A 25997-nucleotide genomic window follows, 5' to 3' on the forward strand; every position below is an offset into this window, starting at 1 on the left:
TGAGGTATGAAACCCTTTGAGAGTCTAAGTGATCTATACTTGTGGATATTTTCTGGAATCAAAGAAGGGTGTAAAAAAAAACACAGCAAGAATGTTGTTTTGGGGAAGGACTGTCATGACATTAATAGCTTAGTTGTATCTTGGGGCATGGGAGGGCCCTGTGCTAGGGGCCCTGGATTAAAAGGTTAATGAAGCTATACACTATGGGACTAGTGCCGATTTCCATCTCTGGGCAGAACCAACCCAATTTCTCATTGCTAATCCAGACTGTGACACAGTTTGCATGTGAAGAACAGGCCGCGCCCAATGCAGTCACTGGGCGGCCTTTTCTCCCCTATAACCGCCTGCTAATTGGGGTCGCGGCGGTCCTGAGCCTATCCCAGAATCAGGGCAGCCCCTGAGTGGTATGCCAGTGTATCTCCAGAAGCGCATCTCAGGTACACACAGCACCCCATGGCAATTCAGACTGGGGGTACTCTAATAGTGGTAACCTTTTTGCATTAAAGCATTCAGCTACAGAGTATTCCTTGAAGTATTCCAAAATCAATTTGATTTTACTACATAAACGACAATCCCTTTTACCCCGCACTAGATACGTGGTTGGAAGATGGCTGATCGTGTGCGGTGTCTCTGAATTGCTGCTGCTGTGAGAATGTGTGCTGCACGAGTGTGTCGTGTGAAACCTGTGATTCCTGGGATAGCTGACACGCCACATAAGACATACATGTTAGCTTGTGTCACATGACACCACGAAGGCATCCCCTTGTCGTTTGCACTTTCATTCTGGAACGGACCTCTTAGCTCACTGGAACTTCAGCCCACCCACCCCTTAAGGATCCAGGACCGTCTGTGGAGATCATGGGTGAAAATCTTACCCCGAGACACATCAGGAAGCTGCAACTTCTAAGCTATGCATAAATTAAATTAAATGTCTTCTCACAATATATCAGAGTTGACATCTTGCACCTATGATAATTGAATAGTCTGAGTAGGTTCTTGCTTTGTTGAAAGCTGTTCTTGCTCCTGTGCTACATACGCTGGTAACTGTGTATACAATGGAAACTCAGCCTAGCCACACTTATGCCTAGTTGACTCCTTGACAGCCGTATATTAGCAATGTGCTATTTGCCTCGTTTGTAAGTCGCTTCAGACAAAAGCAGCTGCCAATTGAAGTAAATGTAAATGTAATGCAAATTTCTTAGGAAAGATCCATCCATCCATTTTCCAAACCGCTTATCCTACTGGGTCGCGGGGGGTCCGGAGCCTATCCCGGAAGCAATGGACACGAGGCAGGGAACAACCCAGGACGGGGGGTCAGCCCATCGCAGGGCACACTTACACACCATTCACTCTCATACGCACACCTACGGGCAATTTAGCAAGTCCAATTAGCCTCAGCATGTTTTTGGACTGAGGGGGGAATCCGGAGTACCCGGAGGAAACCCCACGACGACATGGGGAGAACATGCAAACTCCACACACATGTAACCCAGGCGGAGACTCGAATCTGGGTCCCGGAGGTGTGAGGCAACAGTGCTAACCACTGCACCACCATGCTGCCCCTCTTAGGAAAGATGCCCTTTTGAAATTCAGCAGCTCTATAAAATGTGGTCTCGTGATGATCCTCCCAAGCCAGCAGCAGCAGTCTTCAGTATACGATTCAGAGGGATCAGACACAGAACACTGATGATCAGTCCGCCACTGACTCTTATTTTGACATGTATTGTCCAGCTACAGAGCCATTCGTTTTTGTGTAAAAGCTGATGGCGAGTTCTGATGAGACCAGTGATTCGTGAGAACTCACTTCTGAGTCGCATGGTCTCTATGGAAGTAAATGTACATATCTGATGCATAATACAAGCCTTATTAAAACCTGCATGTTGTGATTACTTTGAGCTGAAATCATTCAGAGAAAGAAAAATAAAGACCTGGGGAAATATGCATGTGATAGTGAAACGCAGAGAGAGAGAGAGACAGACAGCAATGGACAGATAGAGAGACAGACAGTGATGGACAGAGAAAGAGACGATCTTGATGATTAAACCTCTCTCAATAGTACCAATTTTACATGCTGCTGCTCTCAGTCACCTCATCCCCTAATCTGCTAGAAATCATCGTAACTTGCAAGTCGCCAAATAAAAACAGATCCCCCCGCTCATGCTAGTCACTTCGATTTCAGCTAAAGCCTGCGATCCTAGTGATTCATTAATGCCCCAAGGCCTTGGAAAATCGCCAGGCTGGCCAACAGAAAACATACCATGTGAGCTGCATTAAATCCATCACCGTGACACAGGTTACAAGGGCAAACCTAACTTTCCATACAGACATACATAATGGTCACAGCATTTAAACCATATCAATCGGTTACCTTCGTTAATAAATCAGATTTATATTCATAGGGGATACATAAACATATTTTTGCACTTGCTAATGGCGTCTTTAGGAAAATCCGGGCAGTTGTAGTATTACTCAGGCTTACTCTCGTTTTCCTTTCGTTCACCGTCTCTCTCAACGTGAAAAGGTCACGGCACAGCCCTGGCAGCGAGGGCCCGCAGTACGGCGCAGGGCCTGCTACCAAATCTGCTGCTCCGGCGGGACTCCGGCGATGGAAACAGTCTGTTCACTTCAATCTCAGCCAAGAAGTGAAAAACACACTGGAAGACAGTGCGAGCTCTGCGGGGGGCGGGGGGGAAATCTAGTAGAGTTCACTGTGGAGGACACAGGAGGAGGAGTCTATGTGACACCCCCCCCCCCCCAGCAAAGGGCCCTCCTTCACGTCACATTATGGTCACAGGAAAAGAGATGGCACCCCCTACCCCCACCCATATCGCTGACAGCCACCCCCCCCCCCCCCCCCCCCCGACTGGCTGCACCATGGCTGGAAGCTGCTGCTTTTGCTGCACAGGAGCTGACATTTCTGCCCATCGCAACGATCAAAACAATATGTGGAACCACCGTAAAAAAATATGAATGTATAATAATACATCTACCGTGGCGAGAGTAATATTTCTTAAATACAGCTGCACACTGCAGGCAGAATTTATAGCTGTGGGCTAATGAAGTTCCCACAAGAGGTATGGAAGCTTCTGGGATGGAGCAAACTTGGAATGAATCAGGAGGCGCCTTTCACAACAATAAGAGGAAGAGCTCTTTCTCAGATACTATCAGCTATCTGCTGAAAATAACAAATGTGCTATTTTTCATCCGTTTTTGGATATTTTTATAAGCGGAATCTGCTATCTCGTCTATCTTTTCCTTGGTAAGACTGGATCCGCTGGAGATGGAAAACATTACTCTTTCCTGAAGCTTTTCAGACGGCAGTAAATGACTCACTGGGTTTTTCACTTGCTGGAGGAGACCTTAAGCCCCCAGACCCCTACATGATCTGCAGATTAGCATGACGTTACTCACCAAATTAACATGCATCTTTGCATCCACACTGTGAAACAAGAACAACTTCTACAGGAAATTACTCCTCACTGCATCGAACGTAAATTGCCTACCCTTACCCAAAAGTAAACTGCTTGCTCATGTCGAATAAAGGTTTTGGACTAAAGAAGAAGACGTTATACTGAACCAAGATAAGTAGTAGTCTTCTAGGATGCTTTTAAATGTACAGTTTAAGGACATTAATAGGGTACAGTCAGAGATGCTAAGTTGTTAATTGATGTCTTTGGGTCAGCCTCTATTGAAATATCACTCAGGATGAACTTTGTGTTATGAGTCACGAATCAAATATGCTGTATCTCTTTGCATGCATTATGTGTACCTTAATTTTTTCCACCCACATCACCAGAGAGATGCATTATGGGCCAAAACATAAGCCCTACAGAGATATACCTCACAAGCATCTCCGATGTCTGTGAAGTGAGAGGCCTCTGCAACTGAATGGGATGTCAGGCGAAGATGTTGGTTTGCATCTAAACCAGCGTTCGGTCAAGACAACCAGCGTCAGGGGCAGGTAGCTAATTCCGGCAGAGGGTTAAGCCACCGTAGGTGGAAGGGGAAGGGCCGGATCGAGTCTCAAACCACAGGGCCTCTCCTCTTCAGACTTCAATACCAGCATCAAATATTGGCATCAGAGCTTTTAAATTTTAACAGCAACATAAGACACAGGAAGACCTTAAAATAGACAATAGATATTTTATAATGGATATCATATAGAGGACTTCCGAGGAGGAAATAAATTTAAATCCTCTTTTCAATATCTTCTATAGCCTTATCATAGCCCTTTCAGACCAAGCAACAGTCCAGCATCTACAGAATATTGGATGCTGAGCATACATTCACTAGATCACCATTATCTTGAGAATTACAGTGCAAGATGGCTTTGCTAACAGCGCTTAAGGACAGAGGATGACATATTCCCCTATTTCACCTTAGCTCTGGGCCACAAAGGGGTTATCTGTGTGCCTGGTCTTTGTCCGATCCAATAATCAAGGCGACATGAATGTGTGCTATTGTTCTGGCGGTTTCTTTGCACAAAGAGCAAGAAGGAATTACAGGAGCTCTCAAAAATGAACTGACATGCGAAGGAGAGAGAGACCTCCGCTTGGAATGCAGACGGCCTACTTATCTGCTCCGTCCTCAGTCCACAAAGCAGCCTCTTAAAGCCAGTAAACGTAGGGAGATGTGAAAATAAGGAAAAGGTTGTCAAACACTCACGCTTCCTGTTCTTGGAGTTCTTGGCCAGCCACTCACACTCCTTGCCGCTTTCAAAGGACCGCAAAACACTGCTTCGTCAGGATAATAATCATTTTAGATTAACCCAGCGCAGAAGCATGAGCTCACTTTCGCGGTTTCAGGTTCAGTCACTTGCGGGAATAATTGTATCCCAACATTAACCCGACACAATCAAACATTCCATTGGTGATGTTTCCTTTTTAGGGCACTGGGTCAGCACCTGACTGACTGCAACTGAGGAAGACGAGGCAGAGAATCACAGGAGAAGTCAGCCTGGTAGCCTTTAAAACGACGCAGGCTATTTAAGGGTGTTTTCACACTCATAGAAATGAAAACAGCACCTAATTATGCCCCAAGGTCTCTTCTTTATCCTGTGTCCTGAAATATCATTGCCTATTTGGTGAAAAGGGCATGTCCTTTTCGGGGTTTAAAAAGGCAAAGTGGCTAGCCTGTACTGCTGCACTCTAATGACACTCCTTATTTATACCACCAGCACTGACACCTGAGGAAGCGGTATGACATCGGTGATTAAAGTCAGAGCCCCAGAGCCTGACAAGATGCCGCTTCTCTCCTACACATTAATAAACACACAGCTGCACCCATCATTCCAGCTATGTGAGCCTGAAGCATCTCCTTCTACTGACAGGCGGAGAAGAGTTGAAAAAAGATGGCTACTCACGCTCAGTGACGCACTGGCAGTTGTACAACCAGAGCCAAATGAAACCGTGAGGTTTGAGGCAGGTACAGGGTTGAACAGGCCACTCAGTTCTTATACCCAATAGTAGACCTTCAATCATAGAAGCAAAGAGCCTCCTGGCGGACCAGACCATCTAGTTACACTTATTCTGTTACTCAAAGCACTCACGGCACTCTAATTTGTAATTGTGACATCATCACTGCGTTGATGTTTCAATAAAAGTTGTCAGTATGTTCCAGATTAAACCCCCAGATTATCCCAGGGATAGCAGGAAAACAAGCAGGGCAAGGGTCCCGAGGGCCGAGTTTGAGAACCACTGACTTATAGCAAAGCAATTCAGACAATTTTCAGAAAGGTACAACAATTCTCAATCATCACCATCTTCTTCATATCTTGTGGTGGCAGACATAGAGTCAATGCTTTTAGAGCTACAGGTCATCTTCTGTCTCCAGTGCAGACAAATCCCGAGATGTGCAGACCGGAATTATCGTGTCTTAATTATGTAAAGGGTGACTCTATTATCAATGACGGCAAACATTTTAAAGGCATTTGTAATTAATTATAATTCACCAGGAAGCCTTCAGAAGAGATTAGCTTTTTGTTTATTTGCTTGTTTATTTTGCACCTTACATTAATAGTAGTATAACATCTCAAAATTCATTTAATCTCATTAAGGATCATGAACTCCTGGCACAATACCAGTTATATCTATAATCAGATACACATACTTTAGGGTTTCTTTCCCATATGAGTGTCATATTTCTATGTCTGCATTAGCATTTGGCTTTCCTCTCTCATTAGACCCGCCCCCGGTGTACCTGAAGCATTGCCATTGGCTGATGATGACTAGTAAACACATGCACACTACACATGAACCAAACCTGGACCGAACAAATCAGATGTTCTATACCGATTGGGCAGAGACGAATATTTAACAAACAAAACCTTGGTCTACGGCAGAGGTGCAGTGTTAGCTGGAAATGACCAGAGTATCCAGGAACAACTGGATATAACACAGAAAAACTCAGATTGGTGTAATATCTTACACATGGACCACTACTAAATGAAAACTGCTGTGCTGCATATTCGCTAAATCTATGAGGGCCGTATGTCACTGTGCCCAAGATGACCCCAAATAAACCACAAAATAAGGACATTAATCATGACCGCCATTGTGCTCCGACAGAGCTTTCCTTCCTATGTTTTCTTCAACACAAAAAGTCACACGATGATGAAAGAATGCTGGAACCCAGAACGTTAAAGCACAATATGAGCGCAGATCAGCAGGGGAGTGGGCAGGGCGGGGGGCAATCATGCTTGGGCACGGTACAGGGCAGCTAGTATAAGTAGGCCCTAAGTGTTTAAGCATTTAAATTAATGTGTTTATTCTTTGCTTTGTAGACGGCCTGCACATATATACACAAAAGGTACAACTGCAGGCATGAAAGAGCAGACGCAAATTACGCAGAAGCACACCCACATACAGATAATCCCGACCAGCACGAACGCACAGCACCTACCACAATCTTATGCAATCTCATGCAACCCACTTAATGGGCTGTAACTGACTCCGTGCCTAAGTATCACAAAATGACTAAACCAATTCCATGAAACTGTCAGTTCATACACAGCTAAAATTTAACGAATTTCTTCTGCTTTCTTTTCTACTAAAACAGTCACCATTTCCTGAAAAAGTGCACCTTTTTGGTAAGGTGTGCACAGCCCCCCCACATTATTCCGGCTCATTTCAGGCCCTGTGCGTGCGGCAAATCTGACTCACATCTCACACGCTCACACGCGCAGTAAAACATCCGAATTCTCCACATCTGTTTTGGGGGTTTTACCCCCCCTACCAGTTATCATCTTCTGTGACAACAGATTCTTCGAGTCTAATGTATTATGAATAACAATTCACGATGAATATGGAACATTTTAACAGTAACCAAGCAGCATGACGTCGATTCATGACTCACGAGCCCGAGCTCTGACATGACTGATGTACAGTGATGACATCATTATTCATATCCCACGACCGGACGGTCATTCTAAGCCTGATTACTCACATCACCTTTCTCCTGGGCCTGCCGATGTCATAGTTGCGTTTCACACTGATGGGGAGAGGTGAGTTTTTGCATCATTTAACTGTTATACTGAAATGTGACAGCAGTTAAGGTTACAGGTTTATGTGGGACAGCTGTGGTTTACAGCAATGAGGTCTTGTGGGAAGACAGGTGTGCGGTTCAACTCCCCAAGCACACAAGCATCCAAAAAATTATTCGGAGGATTCCGGAACTTCATGCCTCTATCTGAGTGAAACTTTTGCACTATAAACATTTGTCCTTGGAGATTTATTTATCATAAGGTCATACCCAACTTCACCTGAAATGAACACCAAAGAAACAACTCAGAAAATGACAGGGAATAGGAAGTCAGTACATCAGAAGGTACCTTATGACCATTAAACTGTCCATTCGTGTTAATAAACTGTTTACGCTGCACAGGGATGCCCGCTTGGGGATGCCCGCTTGGGGATGCCCGCTTGGGGATGCCCGCTTGGGGATGCCCGCTTGGGGATGCACTGGACAGGCAGCCTAGTCTGCCACGCAGTGTCCACCCCCGTCCACACACTAAGAGCGGATTTAACCACGCTTATTCTCATTCGGAATCTGCGTTCTGAAAAAAGCGATCTGAGGAGACCCATGTGGAGAAGAACTAAAGCAACAATGAGCAGCTTTGGGGTGAAAATGTACCCAACCAAGAGCCCATCTCAGGGTGGTTCGTGGCTCAGTGGGTTAAGATCCAATGCTTGTGATCGGGAGATTGCTGGTTCAAATTCCATGGACAGAAATGATCCTGCTTTCTCAGTTGTATATCACTTTGGAAGTAAGTTTCCATAAATGCCTGTACTTCAACATTTCCAGCATTATTTTGGTATCTCGCAACTTCATCTCCTTCATTTGGTCAATAATCCAGGCTGCATAGATCTCCTCCAGCTTTCTCTGTCATACTCAAACCAGGCTGCAATGCCGCCTCACCTGATGTTCTGCATCTTGAAGTAAATTCCAGAGGTGGACAGCTCAGGGCCAGAAAGTAAAAATCAAACCAAGGTTGTTTCAGCCAAGTACGATGTGGATCTTTACACTCAACTGGTTGGTGGTTGATGGATTTTTACTGCCTGGACCTGATTGCTCACCATGGTTTCTGTGCTTCCTCACCAGTAGAAAGGGGAGCAGAGAATGACGAGCAGGAGGGACCCAGGAGAACTTCAGCAGGAGAAAGCATGGATTTAGAACAGGAGGCAGAAAGCAAAGAAGCCCTCAGCGCTACAGGAAGCACTACATTACTTAACGCACACTGTCACTACGCTGCCAGGCAGCACTGGGCACACGGCTGGGGGACACTCTAGACAGGGTGCCAGTCTAGTGCAGGGCCCACACACAGTCATAGTCTGTGGGAAATCTGGAGACAACAGTGTGCAGAAGGAACCCAGCGTACCACAAGAAAACCTGCAAAAGACATGGGGAGCAAAGTGTGAGGTGACAAACAGGCCACGCAGTGGCTGCCCTCTAATGATGATGACAACGATGATGATGATGATGATTATAATATCACCTGGGATTACACCATCTCCAGAAGAGTCATACAAAGATGCTCTAGGTGATTTCTGGGTCATATACTGATTTGTCCAACACTTAATAGTACTAAACGCATCTCTGCTGTGCAACTTTTTCGCTTCATATTTAACTTCTCCTGCTAGCGATAAAGACCATGAAAATCAAGCTGATTTGACGACTTGTATCAGTGATATGTTTTCAGTTCAGGCTTCTCTACTTTACATGCATTGCGTCGGATGTCTTGCATTTGGAAGGTGTTTGTGAAGAATATTGCTTCTCACATTAAAGTTTGTAACGGCTTAATACAAGAAAAACATGCATGTATAAACCTTTAACGCCTTCCTTTATGAGCTGACATGATTTCTATGCTGCAGCTTCAAGAAAGCATTATAAGGCACATAAATTTTGGTAAGAGGGCAGTAAATTACTATTTAGACATTTATGTGAACTTACTTTGCAAAAAAAGATTTAATTTATGCTTCTGCTGACTAATCGGGATCTCTAGCTGTTATCTAGTTAATTACCATAAAACGTTCACTCTTAGACCAGCTCATCAACATTTCAGTTTATCCACAATCTTAGTTTCAACACCATCTTCTTGGAAAAACTCAAGCTTCAATTCCAGGAACAAAATTTAAAAATGAGGGGAAAAAAATTAATTCTGCGATGGGTTGGCACCCTGTCCTGCCTCATGCCCATTGCTTCCGGGATAGGCTCCAGACCCCCCCCCCCCCCCCCCCCCGACCCAGTAGGATAAGCGGTTTGGAAAATGGATGGATGGATGAATGGGAAAAAAATACCCACAAACATTTCTCTGAATCAAGGAGACAATATTTTCACTGGCATCGGTAACATCTGGCATCATTGGTGAAATATTGTGAAATATCGACTGTGTCCCATCTTACGCATGCAGACTGTCTGTTCTGGCCAGAACTCAGCAGAACCGGACACAAACAAAACAAGGAAACAGCCCCATCACCAGACGCCTGCTTAAGCACACTATGCCAGGGTTCCCCAATTCCGGTCCTGGAGAGCCAGTCTGCTACACAGTTTGTAGGTTTCCCTGCTCAGACACACCTTATTCAGCTCGCCGGCTAATTACCAGGTTTAGTAGGTGTGTCTGAGCAGGGAAATGTGCAAACTGTAGCAGACTGGCTCTCCAGGACCGGAATAAGGGATCCCTGCACTTTGCTCTGATTTGCTCAGACCAGCCTCTCAGATGGCAGGTGGGTGTCTAAGTTGAAGCTGTTGTCATCATGATCAGCAGGTTATGTTTGCTTCATATGCAAAGCATTGGCCTTACATCAGTGTCTCAGCATTGAGATGTGACTCAACTTGACCATAATATCAGCCGTCATCTGTGCAAATTCCACCAACACCACACGTTTTGATCACAATACTAGAAACTAGAGTAAGGCACACAGCAGCCACTTTTATGCACAGATTCGCAAGTTATTTGAGAGTTATGCCTCATAATTAAAGGTGTTAAGAAGGATCAGGGTGTTAAAGTCGTAACGTTACAGGAAAAATCTGGGTTTTTTTATGCCATCGAAACTCTTAATGCACTATTACAGCATGCAGAGCAGAGAATGTAAACGTCTCCTGAAAAGGGTTTTAGGAAAAAAAAAAAAAAAACATTGCATCCATCCATCCATCCATCATATTCATTAATTCATTCATTTATTCATTCATCATAACATATTCAAAGCAATTTCCAGGAAGACGCTTGATGAGATTATGAAGCTGTCTACCAGCATCAAATTCAATTTAAGCATTTGATCTAATAAAGAGAAAAATCTCAGACGCATTCATCCCACCTTGGAGAAGAAACTGTAAGCAATTTAAATATCATCAAACATCTATTGGCACGGCGCAACAAGACACTTCCTGCCCCTGATTAATGACGAGGCAAAGGGGGCCGGATTGCTCCAGAAACCCAAATATTACGTGTTCTTTGATGTAAAATGCAGACGCTTAATGTCACACATTGTGAGAAAGAATAACAGTGCAAGAGAAAGATGGACAGACTGAAAGTTAATCTCCTGCCTGAAAACTGTGAACGCTCTATAAATTTAAATGTGCGGAAACTAAGTACCTGTGATGCAAAGACTACTAACAACTCACTGAGCAAGAAAGGAATTTACTCACAGCGTTGTCGCGTTCAATACGGGGTGTCCCCAGTCTCTCTCCAGCTTGTCCTCACTGTTTGTGTGGGTGTTTGCTGAGTCATACCTCACTTTCAGCTAGCTACACTAACGTTTCTGTACTTCCGTCAAAAATATGTTGGCAATACCAGTAAATGTTTTCGTAAACATGCGTCCAAGGTACTGGAAACAGGAGCCCATCAGCAAACTAAATGCAGCATGTCGTGGGGCGGAAACATTTCAAAACACAGGACTGGGGTGACGATAAGTTGACCTCATTAAAAACTTTACTACAGAGGAAACAAACAAAGCCGTTTTAAAACTAAAACAAAAAAAATTCAAACAAAAACCATCAGAGAAGCCTAAACAAATATGCGCAGCAAAACGAAAAATCCCTATTCTCAAGAAGTGGGCAGCCAAAGTACACCTCACACAGGTCATACTCCCTGATGTCTTCTCTGAAGGCCAGCTAACCTGACTTAGATATGAAGACACAATTATCAGCTTTGTGTCTCCGCAGTTCTCACTACCCAGCAGAATGAAAGCAGAGAAGCAGGGGGAGCCCTCGAAGCCGTTTAGAGGTAAAGACAAACTTTAGGATAACCACGTTATACATATTCATACCAGCATAGTTTGCATTAGTGAGATGGGTGGTCAACAGTAGGATGATGAGTATGGCCCTAGTAAAGTTCATTGTTGTACATTTCTGGTATACTCTACTTCCTTGAACAACAGGATTTTTTTTTTACCAAATGAGCAATTACCGGAGATTAATCTCAAATCACATTGCTCTTCACATTGAGTTTGCTCAGGGTCTCTCAATGTCCCAGCCCTGGATGAAATTTGATTTCAGTAGGTTTTATTTTTTTTTGCCAGATGGACATATCAAGCATACTACTGCATGAATAAGTATTCTTTCAAACAATAAATATTAAATCAAAGAGTACATATGAGACACAGTGCAGCCTCACTGCCATGTGAAGGGTAGCCCTTTGACAGACATTATTTTATATCTCAGAGAGATTTCCTGTTTGAAATGCGTGTAATAAATTATGAATAGGTGGGACTGGAACCTTCCACGAAGACTGCAGAGTTGGGGTGGGGGCAGCTTTCCTCCTTCTGTGTCCCCCGTGACGCTCAGAAGATGATGTCCATCAGGCATGTAAACCTCCAATGCTGGATCCTCAATTTAAATCCCAGTGACTTCTGCACTCATGCAAAGCTGAAACTTTTAGTCTGATCCGTCCATCAGGAAACAGCCGGAGGTCTGCTCCCCCCTCCCGAAAACGTTCCATGGAACATTCTACACCGTGAGTATTTCAGGAGAAATCCAAAAATTCTACAAGCTAAAACAATAAGTTCACTATAGTATGGTTTAACGAAGGTGACAGCACACCCTGATATTTTCTCTATATAAGACCATATTCAGTCTTACAAGGTCTCTAGTGCAAACAGTCCCAAGATGAAATTCTAAAGGATTTATGGCCGTTTTGTTTTCCGTTCCATTTCAGGCTTGTGTGTTCTGAAATTCACCTTTACGTGAAAGCTCTCTGCAAGGACAGCCAGCCTGTGCGCACACTTGCCTTTGGGGGAGTCTTGCAGCTTCTACAGCATGTGGGGAATAGCATTTTTTTATTTTTTTTTAAACCCTGACGCGATTGTCCTAGTTTAAAACCAAGGTCACTCAGACTGAGTCCGGAAAGAGATGATGCCCAAAGTAAACAGAACAGACACGTGAAGGAAAAAAACACCCAGAACGAAAACAAACAAACAAACAAACATTATTATGATGAACAAAAACGAAAGAAATACTCGCTTCCTGTTGGAAGATAAAAGTCTGAATGGTTAAAATACTGATATGACATTAAGGAGCCTTTAAAAATGAAAGCTTTAGAAACAGCTTCTGTGAAATTTTCACTGAAGCGACTGCAGCAACAAAAACTGTGTAGCTCATGCAGAGCAGACTGTTTCCATTCGGATAAACAGGAGGCAAAGCGGGTGATCATTCATCAGCAACCCAAACGAAATCTGCCCAGATCATGCAAAGCAGACACTCCTTCCGGCGCAAACAAACCATTTTTCCATCTCGAGCATCGAAAGTTTTCTGTGTTGTGGCACCCAGAAAGGTGCCACCGAGTGACCTGAAAAGGGGCAGACGTCCTTTGTCTGCTGTGCTTTAAACCGAGTTTATCGTTAAAACGTTTTCAACTGAGGACTGAGTTTTCAAATATACCCCCATTAGCACCTTGTGTGGCCACAGAATAAATATATGTATGGCTGCATGTCAGACATAGAAAATCCCTGAGTAAGAATTTTAGAGCTGTTGGGAGGGTGTTAACGAAGAACGTCCTTTTCTCAGACAATTCTGCAGTGCATATTTGATTTCCTGAGAACATGGTGTGATCACACATCACCTCCCCAACACATAATCTGTTTTTAACCCATCCATCCAAGTATTCGAACAGGGTGGTGGGCGCGGCTGGATTTTATCCCATGCATCACAGGGCACGCGGCCGGGATACGCCCGGGACGGGATCCCAGTGCGTCGCAGGGCACGCGGCCGGGATACGCCCGGGACGGGATCCCAGTGCGTCGCAGGGCACGCGGCCGGGATACGCCCGGGACGGGATCCCAGTGCGTCGCAGGGCACGCGGCCGGGATACGCCCGGGACGGGATCCCAGTGCGTCGCAGGGCACGCGGCCGGGATACGCCCGGGACGGGATCCCAGTGCGTCGCAGGGCACGCGGCCGGGATACGCCCGGGACGGGATCCCAGTGCGTCGCAGGGCACGCGGCCGGGATACGCCCGGGACGGGATCCCAGTGCGTCGCAGGGCACGCGGCCGGGATACGCCCGGGACGGGATCCCAGTGCGTCGCAGGGCACGCGGCCGGGATACGCCCGGGACGGGATCCCAGTGCGTCGCAGGGCACGCGGCCGGGATACGCCCGGGACGGGATCCCAGTGCGTCGCAGGGCACGCGGCCGGGATACGCCCGGGACGGGATCCCAGAGAGTCGCAGGACACGCGGCCGGGATACGCCCGGGACGGGATCCCAGTGCGTCGCAGGGCACGCGGCCGGGATACGCCCGGGACGGGATTCCAGTGCGTCGCAGGGCACGCGGCCGGGATACGCCCGGGACGGGATCCCAGTGCGTCGCAGGGCACGCGGCCGGGATACGCCCGGGACGGGATCCCAGTGCGTCGCAGGGCACGCGGCCGGGATACGCCCGGGACGGGATCCCAGTGCGTCGCAGGGCACACATTTTTAATTAATGGATTTTTTTTAACTCGCCCAGCACATCCTTCTACCCCAGCCACACTATAAAACTTAGCTTTTAACAGAAGCAGTATCCAGCTGATGGACAGAATGGCTGATTCTGCCGCCGTGGTCAAGGTGACACTGTTAGTCACAAGTCTGTACCGGCTGTTCCAGACTCTGCCCCGTGAGATTTTCATTAGATTTATTTTCCAGGGTCCCAGCAGCCTGCTGGGCAGTAAAGTAAGATCCAGGCCAGCCTGCAGCCCGCAGACCCTCAGCTCCGAGCCCTCGGCTGTTTCAGGTCAGCATTCCTGGGTCTGGAATAGTGGCTGACAGGCCTTTTCGCTGCAGATCCGACCGACAACATGATGAATGGTGGTCAGAGCCGTATCACACGAGAGCCACTCCTCAACTCTACCAAATCAATTATTTAAACCATGGCCTCCCCCGCCTTCCCCCACCCCCATTTCTCATTTGCAGCTCAACTCTATTAATAGTCTTCACCTGATTCCCCGGCCGAGTGAGAATTAGTTTTTCACCTGATCTTACCAAAACCAGATCCTCTGTCAACTACTTAGCCCCCCCCAGAATTCTGGCGATAAACCGACAACAGCTCGCAAGACTCACCTAATAGAAGGAAATAGGTTTTCCAGAAAGTTACTGTTCCATCCATCCATTTTCCAAACCGCTTATCCTACTGGGTCGCGGGGGGTCCGGAGCCTATCCCGGAAGCAATGGACACGAGGCAGGGAACAACCCAGGATGGCGGGCCAGCCCATCGCAGGGCACACTCACACACCTGTCACACCTTTCACCACGACGAAATGGGGAGAACATGCAAACTCCACACACATGTGACCCAGGCGGAGACTCGAACCCGGGTGCCAGAGGTGTGAGGCAACAGTGCTAACCACTGCACCACCATGCTGCCCCTAAGTTACTGTTCATATATTTCAAATTTTCATTGCAGCAATCTTACGGAGATGCAAGACCAGCGGTGATTCTTGCTGGGAGATAGATGCAGACAGAGACACCTCCAGTAACACTAAAGAACTTACGATATGAAGTGAAAAAATACTTGGAGTTAGAAGAAAAGGCACCTTTAGAATGTTCCAGAAAATGTGCTTAAAGTATATTGGTGGAAATATGTGCCATACTAGCTCCAGATCACCTGAAATGCAGTCTCTCTCCATGGATGTCATGTGTAAGAGATGCTGTTGGAGTGGAAGGGGAAGGGGGGGGGGTGTCTAGGCGCAATTACTGCCGCAAATCACAGCATGTATAAATGCAGTTTGTAAATGCAAATCAAAGTTGCTAATTTATTGCGACAAATCACTCCCACAAGATCGCAATATTCAAAAATTCAGCTCATACATGAATGTGGAATTTGCAAACGCAGAACCATCTGCAAATTGATACCAACTTTTGCGGATAAGATGTGCATGTATTTAAAATATCAAAGCAATGCGACTGCAGTAAATAGCTTGAGAATATCAATTCGGAAAAGAAATTGATGTAAATTATGCACTCCCATTGTACTTCATTTAGCAGTCTCTTCAACATTCTGCAAAGAGCTTAATTGCTCGTCACCTAACAGGACCTGACTGACATTAACGTAAACTCTGGAGGGCAAACTTTACACCAATCAGGGAACGATCTACCTTTCTACAAATCAATTACGATCGTTCAATGCTTTTGAGGCCCCAGACAGCAGGCAAAACAAATACGGACGGCGCTGACAACAATGTAGCGAAACGGTTGAAGTTCAAAAAAATCCGAAGTTCAGAGGTTGTTTGCACTGTATCGTACTGCTAACCTTCCAGAGGTGATGCTGTTAGCCATTTATACGCTCGCCTAAGCCAGCCACATGCTCCTCTGACTGTTGTCAGTACTCAGTGGATGCTGGCTGATGCATATTCAGGGCGTTTCATGCATCAGCATGAGCGCGCAAACACGCGGCATCGTTAAAACAGCATCTCAGTTCATTCACTTACTGCAGCACAAATAACTGACAGTAACACATAATGCAGAAACGTTGACTGTGTCTCCGACAGCCGAGCCCATCTCTCCCCAGATTCCGCAAACCCTAAAAAGAACTTCTCCAGTGCAGGGTGGATGCTGAGCTCTCTCCACTGCAGCTCCAGCACACGTCTCATGTCTTCAAAATTTGCTGTGACACCCTCAGTGGAGAGAGAAGGCTTTAAAAAATATAAAAAACACCAGCGAGGCTCCAGGATGACGCTCGCAGAAACGCATGAGTCAACGGCAGCTACATCGCAACCCCGCTGCGTCATGAAGGTTCAAGGATGGCAGGGGAATACAGACATGGAGTGAGGGGGTAGGAATCCCCTTTGTGGCTATGAGGTTCCTGGCTCCAGTTCTAGGAGGAATCTAGCTTCCCTGAGACGCTTATGAATGATGAAAGATGCGGCCATTATTTATATATTTATATATAGCTAAGAAATTTTCTGTATCCCTGAGGGGACTTTGTCTTACTCAGAGCGGAAGGTACCCATAATGCAACATTACAAAAGAGAATATGTCGAGCTCCATGTCAGATTCACATCACCACCACCGAGATTTCGAAACCGTCCGCTCTCTCCTCAGGCCTCACAGGAGGGGTCGGGTAACATCTGCTAGGTATTGTTGACTGCATGGCAGACTCAAACACCATAAAACTAGGGCAAGAGCAGGGCGTCGGCAGAAAGAGAAGATTCAGCCATACGTGACCGGAGTGGTGCACCAGGAGACCAGCACGTGCCTTGGGGGGTGGAGGTGGTGTCGCACCTTTGGGGTTCAAAATCTCACCTCCTGAATAGTCACCCAAGATCAAATTTCTTCTGCAGTTCAAAAATGTGCGGCTAGGCTAGCTGACATTTCTCAGTTACCCATAGTGGGTGTATGTGCCCTGTGATGGGCTAGTACCCTATCCAGAGGATACCTTTGCTGGGTGCCCTGTGATCCCTGACACAGGCACTGAGTCAGCCTGACTACAGCATGGATGGAGACTTACTGCTCATTTTCATCCCTCTCACCAAGGAAGCAAATCTCCGTGCTTGGAATGAAATATTTATACACAAAGTGTCTCCGTGGAGCTGTAACAAGGGCAACCAGCCAGCTGCTTCATGTCACCATTCGTTAATAACCTTGACTGACAAGCAGCTCCACTTTGATGTGATTGGCTGTCTCACCACTTGGGAGGCGGGACTAATCACCACGGCGATTCGGTAAAATATTAATATACGTTCTGAAAATTAGGCTGCTCTCTCACTTTTCCATTTAACTCCCACAGAATTCCAGCATTATTCCATTCTTAGCCTTGGATCTAACTCTAATCTAAGGGTCTAATGCGACGCTTGCATTCCTGCATGTGAGGTTTGCTTTTTAATCACTCACATCACTACACACTGCAAAAGTCCCTCTCAGCACTGGAACGCTGGTCTTTCTGAAGTCTTTCCCTTCTGGCAGATTTCAAGCTTTCATGCAAGAGAGTCTGGGGTACGATTTATAACTGTCCAATATTCAGCTCCAACACGTAAATGTCAAACGATTGCGGAGGATAGGAAACGTTGCCAAACACGAAATTGCATAAAATTGCTTTAGCGAGCAACGCTGTGATTTTGGTGCATCACACAGATGAGCTGGGAATCCGTGGAAGGTACAGCTGGAATTGACTGTGCAGAGCAGTGGGGCTGCTTAACTGCAAAGTTTACATCAAGAAGTAATATGTAAATACATACATGCCTTTCCTCATCGACTATGAATACAAATAAAGGAACGAAACTCATTCCCTGCCCTTTATCAGATTTCAGAGACGGCTGGCGGCACCATCCATGGCCAACCCAAGCGCGGGACGGACCTGGCCATAGCCTGGTTTCGCATTTTCCTTAATCGGACTCAGGGGCACCTGCTTGAAGGTGCTTCACTGAGGCCAAACAAAGCAAAGGGTATCCAGGGTAACACAACAGGAACAAAGGTCTTATCCGCAGCCCGGCCGAGGAAAAACGCTTTCTGATGTGTAAATGAAGACCACATACGGCATAACAGATCTGAACTCTTACTGATTGGCTGCGAATGTGGTTCTTCCTGACCTATCAGCAAGCAAACCTGCCTCAACCACACCTACCTCAGACTCATTAGCGAAATACTAAGATGCAAGACATGGGCTACACTGTGAAGAGTTTCTATAAAAGCCTGTCAACTTCAAGAAGTCGGGTGATGACTCATTTCCAAGTAAATCATCAATGTCCGTTGCTAATAATATGTGACCATAGTTTGACAGGCATCAGCTGCTAGGAAAAAAAATCACGGTTTCATATCAATCACCTAACAAAGCCCTTTGTGATTTGCCTCATTATAGCACATCAGTCATCTATGGTATTCTACTAATCGCACTGCCTGGGACCAAACTGTGATTACATCACATTCACCTAGGCAACCGCGTCTGAAGTAAGTACTGTTCATTCATCTCAGGTCCTGAAGCCACGAGGTTTCGGCGAGTCTTTCTGAAGATGTTAATGATGACAGGCTCGGAGGGAAGACTCGTAAAAACACATCGTGTTAACCTAGGATTTTACTGATGGCGCATCACATGAATGTCGGCGTTCCCAGTATTCCCATAACCGGCATTTTAATGCAAATACGCTCTTGTTAAATGGCAAGCTGACAAGCCAGCGGCACAAACATAAAGGCACTCTGGGCATTTAAATATGTACATATATGTCATTTCAATGGCAATCAAGGACAAGAGTGTCGCTGTTTGTACTTTTCCAGGAGTTTGCTTGAAGAATCGGCTTTGCAATCAGCAAGTTCCCCTCCGCGCTCAAACCCCCGGCTCTCTGCGAGGAAAGGCGGACGGCCTCTCCAGCCACTCGAGAGCTCAGCGAAGGACAGGAGGAAGGCAGAACAGCTTCAGTCAGGGAAAACGGACAAGTGCGGCTGTCCCAGGCAACGACGGTCACTCCTGGCTGTGAGATGCACAAATGCAGAAACCGGCAGGTGGACAAACGTAACTGTAGTGACATTTATCTCTGAGATGGACAATTAATATGGCCATGGAGCACAGAAGCGACACAGCCAGAAAAGATGTGCTCATCCTTGGGCATATAATTTCAGCAGTAAATGTTCGTTAATTAAATAAGCAGCTTGTTTGCTCTGTAGGGAGGTAGCTTAATTCCTCCTGCTCCTCTTGGTGTCTTTCTGCTTCCATCCTAGAGTGCTCTCTGCCTTTTGTGGCTCTCCTCCCATATTCCACATACCCTGGTCATGTGACCTGAGCGTCAGATTGGAACCCTGTCCACACCCCCCTTGATCTGATCCAAAAGTATTTGAGACACATACAAAAGTATAAACCTCCCTGAAGGACTCTGACAAATGTAGTTACCTATATACTGAAGATACTCAGGCCAAACCACTTGCTTAGGATATGGCACAACTCCATAGACTGATAGAGGCGGACATTTCAGGTCCAGAAAGTAAAAATCCAAACCAGGATTTTGTTTCAACCAACCAGTTGAGTATAAAGAGTGACAGTCATGCAGTACTCAACTGGTTGGTTGAAATAAAATCCTGGTTTGGATTTTTATTTTCTGGACCTGAAATGTCCACCTCTGCAGACTGACCTTCTTAACTACCCAGTGGTACAATCCAGTGGTTGGATTTGATTATGCCAGCTCAATCAGATTAAGCAACATCACCGTCTCATACCTGCTTTGCCTCGCTAAATTCCAGAGCAGCTCAACCCTGATATTAAAATACCAGAGCAGAAATTTGTTTGGAAATTTCTTTCATTTTTCATCTGCCTGTTTTGACAGGACAGTCTTCAGTGGTACCATATCACCGCTGCCTAAAATGTCTCAAATTCCCACCACAGCAAATCACTACGTCTGACGAAATAGTTTTAATGTGATCTCGTAAAAAATCATGCAAACCTAAGCACAGTAGAGGGGGAATGTTCTGTATCTGTGAAATGCTATGGAACTCAAAGCAAAGAAATAAATCAGTTTACAGAAAAAAAAAATAACTGGAAGTGAACTAAAAGGAGGCAAGACAAAAATCGGGTATACCAGACTATTATCTTTATATTTGAGCTCTCCAGAGCAAGAGATCCGAGTTCTCAACAGTCACAATTGTTTTTGATTGAAACCCACAGGCACAGTAAAGTGTGTCAGAAGAGGACTGAACTGATCAATAAGGCATTATGTGCCAGATGGCCAGGAGTTACAGAGCCTAATGAGGAGCTCATGATAAAATAAAGGACCCATTAAACATGTGACTGCGAATACCGTAAATACTGTAGATGTAGATACTGCTGATACCGTAAATACCGTGATTATTGTCCCTAGAACCTAGAGTTTTTGGCATACTTCATAAAGGCAAGCGCTAAGCTCAGAAAATCATTAACACATTTCCAGTTTGCTTTCAGACTGAATGTCCTACCGTCTGTTCACCTCTCTTGATGTTCCATGGTAATGAACTTCATAAGGAATGAAAACCTTGAAGACTTAGAACAGGCCAGAACAAACTGGGCAGGATGCTCTTTGATATCATCAAAACTGACTGGCTGGCAAACTCACCTAAAGAGCTCCCCCCCCCCACCCAGGTGCTTAAACGCATCACAAACAGGTGAGCTGCTTGCAAACACGAAAAGAATGATTTGACATCTAATGATAAAATGCAATAACATTCAAATAAAATTATGTAAATATGCCTCATTAAGATTACCAAAGGAAGATTACACAGAAGACTAAAGACCCTTAATAGGTGAAAAATATTAATTACGTTAATTTCAGAAAATGATCCATCCACCTGTAACTTATCCGCCCCTGAGTCCATATCTCAGGAGGCGCCGGGCAGGAGAGAGGGTGCACCCAGGCAGGACACACAATACAGTCTTATTCTATCATGCTGAACGCATATCAAAACACGTCACTGTCCCTTTAAATGAATCCAGAGCAGAGCCACACTGTGACATGTCACAGTAACACCACAGAATAGAGAAGACAAAGGTAGCTGTGGTGATGAAGGTCGAGCTCAGAGGGACATTAACACGTGTTAATCACACCGTCGCTGCTGGATGCCAGATATGGAGATACGGCTCTCATTAGCGTTAGCCTTGGATTTGGATCCTGTGGGTGGGGAGAGCTATGATGGGGGAAACAGGTTTCACGAATCAGCTCTAAAGGTTCCAGATTCTGGGAACCCCTACTGAAAGGCAGCTCTCCTTCCCTCACCCAACACCTCGCACAAAAGACACCCGACATTAATTGGGGCCTGTGGCTGCGCACAGGTGCTGGACATTCTAGGTTACACCAGGCATCGGCACACTCTCATACTCAGAGCGATTATCTGGCGGGCCGCAGGCCCCACCCGCACCATCCCCGGCTGGGACGGCCTATTTTCAGCTCCCCCAGTTGTCAGGGATGCCCTTTCTTTGGAGACTACAGGTGCACGGCCCACAGAGCCGCTCAGTGTTATCTCTGTAACACAGGCGTGTTTGAGCACAGGAATCATTAACTCGGGCCTGATTCCGGAGAGGCCAGCAGACCTCTGAGCAATAATTCATTAGTCTCCTTTATTTAACCTGATTTTTGACACTGTTCAATGTTTAGTTTTGGAATTTGACTTATAATGACTACGAAATAACATTCATTCCGCAAGCATAAGGCTATTCGTCTGTTTATATTACAATTAAAAGGCTCAGATAAATGTATATTATTTGAAGACCAAATAGGAAGATGTTTATTCTTGAATCCTCAGGCTATAAAACATATTTATTTCTTAAATCACTGGGCCTCAACAGAACAGAGTCAAAGATGGGTTGTCCGGCAGCCGTCAAATGGCATTCAAACATAGCATCTGTCTTGTTTTCAAGACGAGACCAAAACGCCGGTTCACCACAGATCTACTCGTTCTGCATGTGAGCACTTCACTATCAATCAGTTGGAAGCTACAAGCTCTGAAAAGCAAACCGGACACAGAGAGCTCTCCCAGAGCTTGACGGCAGGACGCAACTGAGGAGTGTCTCCCAGTTAGGCTCAGCTGGGCCATCGCATTAAAGGCTAAAGACCAGGTGAGGAAGTCACGCCGAGACGCTGGAGTGCCACTTCCTGTAATGCTGAACTCCGCTCACAAGGAAACAGACGCTACAGTGGCTATGTATAGCCCACTAACACTGTATTGATTTAAATTAGTGTGTGACAGACGTCGTTAGTGTCAGCAGGTGACCGCATGTCTGACTAAGTGTTGTGACACGTAAAACACTATAACCACGAAACATGAAGCTATGTTTGGTCTCCGTAACACAGCTACTTCGGCACTACTAGAAACCGCCTTCCTGCAGAGCAGCGTTTCCCAATCCGGTCCCCGGAAACCCACAGTCTGGTTCCCTCCCAACTCCCGGTCTCATTATAGAAGAGCTTCATGAAGCATTCATAATGCATAATAAACATGGCTATAATATGCCATCCCTTTTTATAAATATTTCTAGCCATGTTTATAATGCTTCATGAGGAAACAAAAATGTGGTCTGTCTGGCAGGGAGCTGGGAGGGAGCAAAAACGTGGAGCAGCCGTGGGTCCCTGAGGACCGGATTGGGAAACACTGCTGTAGAGGGTAAAGCATGCCGTTTTTAGCCTGACTTTAATTTAATTGACCTATATTAGCTGAAAACTGCCCAAAAATGCTGGAGGCACAGTCAAGCTGTCTGCAAAACTGTGTCAGCCAGGACCACGGCTGTCCTTGGCTCGCCTGTTTAAAAACCCAAGCATACGAACAGTCAGAACCGCTAGACTTGCGAGTTTTCGCTGACGATTTGGGCTTTGCTCTTCAGCAAAGTTTCAGAAACTTTTTAAAGTTCAAGCTGCATTTATTGTCTTTGGTTTGAATGCATATAGGCTTCATGGTGGCTCAGTGGCCAGCACAGGCCCTAATAGCTCTTGCTAGAACTTTCTGTGCTCTTGTGCACACTTTCTCCCACTGACTGTTCCCAGTGATGGACAGCCATCCTGTCTTAGCTTACTGCTTCTGGGAGCATAGATGGTCTGCTACTAAAGGTAAAGATTGATTACTGCAGACTATAACCTTTCTGGTAACACTTTGCTTGAAGCACCTCTGGGACCCGGGTTCGAGTCTCCGCTTTGGTAACATGTGTGCAGAGTTTGCATGTTCTCCCCATGTCATTGTGGGGTTTCCTCCGGGTACTTCGGTTTCCCCCCACAGTCCAAAGACATGCAGAGGCTAAATTGTCATAATGCATTATAGTGCTGATTATAATACTTCATAAGTTCTAGTGAAGTTCTCATCTATAATGCACTATAGATACCTTCATAATGCATTATAATGGTCAGTATACAAATTAAGAATGATTAGTACTGCAGTATGAAGGTATCTATAATGCATTATAGATGAAAGCTTGATGAAGCATTCATAATGCATAATAAACATGTGTTATGCCTTTTCATAAATATTTATATCCATGTTTATAATGCTTTATGAATGCATTATAAAGTGTAATGAATGTGTTCATAGATTCTTGGTATTCATAGAAAGTGTTACCAACCTTCGGAAAGTACATCATGTGCTACGGGTTTCCTTATTATTTTAATAAGTTGAGGTCACCTCAACTGGTGGAGGTGGTCTGGGCATCTGAGAAGGACACTGCCTGGTGTGGTCCCAAGTGGGGGAAACCCTGGGGAAGACCCCGGATATGCTGAAGGAATGTCGCAGCTGCCCTGGAACACTTGGGGATCCCCCCCGAACGAGCTGCGGTCTGTGGACTCTGAAGGGGAGGGGGGTCTGGCCTGAGGTCTGAGGTGACTCACAACACGTTCAATGGCTTTAAATAGTGGGGGATTCTTCTCTCCTCTGTTTGGGCAGTTAAGTGTCCGTCGTGTTGGGCAGTTCGGTTCATTTCCTGGTTGTATCTGGCACCTTTCATTCATGATTATTACAGATGTGATGGATCACAAAAGCTCACATATGCTCATGTGCTTCAAACGCACAGCTGCTGTGGTTCTGCGTGTCCAGCAGCCTCACATTCTTTGCACGGTCCTGAAGGCCCGTTCTCCTGTCCAAACCCTCCCAGCGCAAGCTGCTCCTCAGCCCAAAGGCATCCGAAATGTCAGAACTTTAGTTATGGACAGGCAACTGCAAAAACAGTACATGCGATACAGATGCAAGGTTATGAATAAAATGATTCTGACAATGGATATCACTTATCCCAGAGATATACATCTTTTTAAAGACATGTCTGCACCTTATAAAAGGCTGAGATGGCATCACATCCAGGGAGTAACGCAGTACCAAATGTTCACTGAGATCTACTCCAGACCTCCACACCTGATTAAGATAAGCAGCTAAAGATGGATGGATGGATGAATTGATGGATGAATGGAAGGCCATTACAGCACAGCGATTCCATATACAACACAACAGTAGTTTCGGTTCTAACCCCACGACAGACCGCTGCAGAATTTCTCATCCGGCAATCAACCCTAACAGCTACGTGCCCCAGAATGACCCAGCGCATAAGATGCCCGTTAAAAAGTCTACGCAACTGTTATTCAGAGAATTTATGACTCACACTGATTCCAGCTCCTCCATGTTTATAAATAGCGATGATAAACGTTTGCTAATGAGACAGATTTAATGGAGGCCCTCCTAAACGGGGTCACTGCCTTTGACTTTCCGCAGTGAGCATCTGCTGATGACCAGTGAGAATCCAGTGCAGTGCCGAACCCAGTACTCCAGGTGGTGAAAAGACGGCAACTATGTCGGCGGGAGCTGAGATTCACACATCACTGGGGGGAGGATCGCCAGGCATACCTTCCAGAACAATCACCTGACACATTCTCAGTCTGGGCCAATGACATCGCGGAGTTTTGATTCCAAGCTTGACCTGTCATGACTGATAGCCATCAGAGAGATGGACAGGCAAACACTGGGGAGAATTTCCTATTTAAATTAATTCTGTACCTTTGCTACCCCCAACCACCCCCCCCCACCCCTGGAGGTCCTGGGTCTCTGCTTCCCGATGCATTACCACCCACCCCCCAGCATTTCCAGGGCGCCACTCAATCATGTCAATATTCTGCGTCCAATCTTGAGAGTCCGCTGGAACAGCTGATCCACACAGAGGGCAATCCGCTCTATTCAATACACCCCCGCCCCCCCCAGTACAAAAACTCTATTCATTCCAGAACTGAATGAAATTAACCCAGGAACGTTCCCCGAATCCCCCCCCCTCCATGCAGCCTGACCTCCGTTTTCCAGCTGCACCAGCGTGAAATGAATCCACCTCGTGGATCGGACCCGAGGGCAACAGGCCGAGCTGCGAGGATATGAGCAGCCCGGGGTCCCATAAATATACCGGCTGCAAAAATATTCAACCATTTTGATAAATTCAGCAATGAAAACGCCTTAAAAAAAAAAACATGCATTGGAATAATGGAGAGCTGACACTTGGGCACTTCCACATGCGGCAGCGGTAACGTTACCCCTTTCCAGCCTGGATCCCTAACAAAGAGGAAACGGAGACACTTAGTGGCGCGGTGATTAAAACCCGGGAGGGAAACCGGCAAGAACGTCATGCCAGCAGCC

General features: G+C 45.9%; 1 protein-coding gene across 4 annotated transcripts in view; it reads right to left on the bottom strand.

Annotated features, from left to right (window-relative positions):
- The window catches only part of LOC125705180 (C-terminal-binding protein 1), a 79455-nt gene that overhangs the window by 42902 nt on the left and 10556 nt on the right, over positions 1–25997 (bottom strand). The window contains exon 1 of one of the 4 annotated variants that reach the window (XM_048971615.1): positions 4666–4928. The exons of 2 other annotated variants lie outside the window; for them this stretch is intronic. The gene's annotated coding sequence lies outside the window, so the exon portion shown is untranslated. Of the gene's footprint in view, positions 1–2479; positions 2607–4665; positions 4929–25997 lie in introns of those variants that run through there. One more of the 4 variants, XM_048971617.1, reaches the window with a different exon arrangement.

The sequence above is a fragment of the Brienomyrus brachyistius genome, chromosome 12, assembly GCF_023856365.1.
Source record: "Brienomyrus brachyistius isolate T26 chromosome 12, BBRACH_0.4, whole genome shotgun sequence".
Classification (NCBI taxonomy): Eukaryota; Metazoa; Chordata; class Actinopteri; order Osteoglossiformes; family Mormyridae; genus Brienomyrus; species Brienomyrus brachyistius.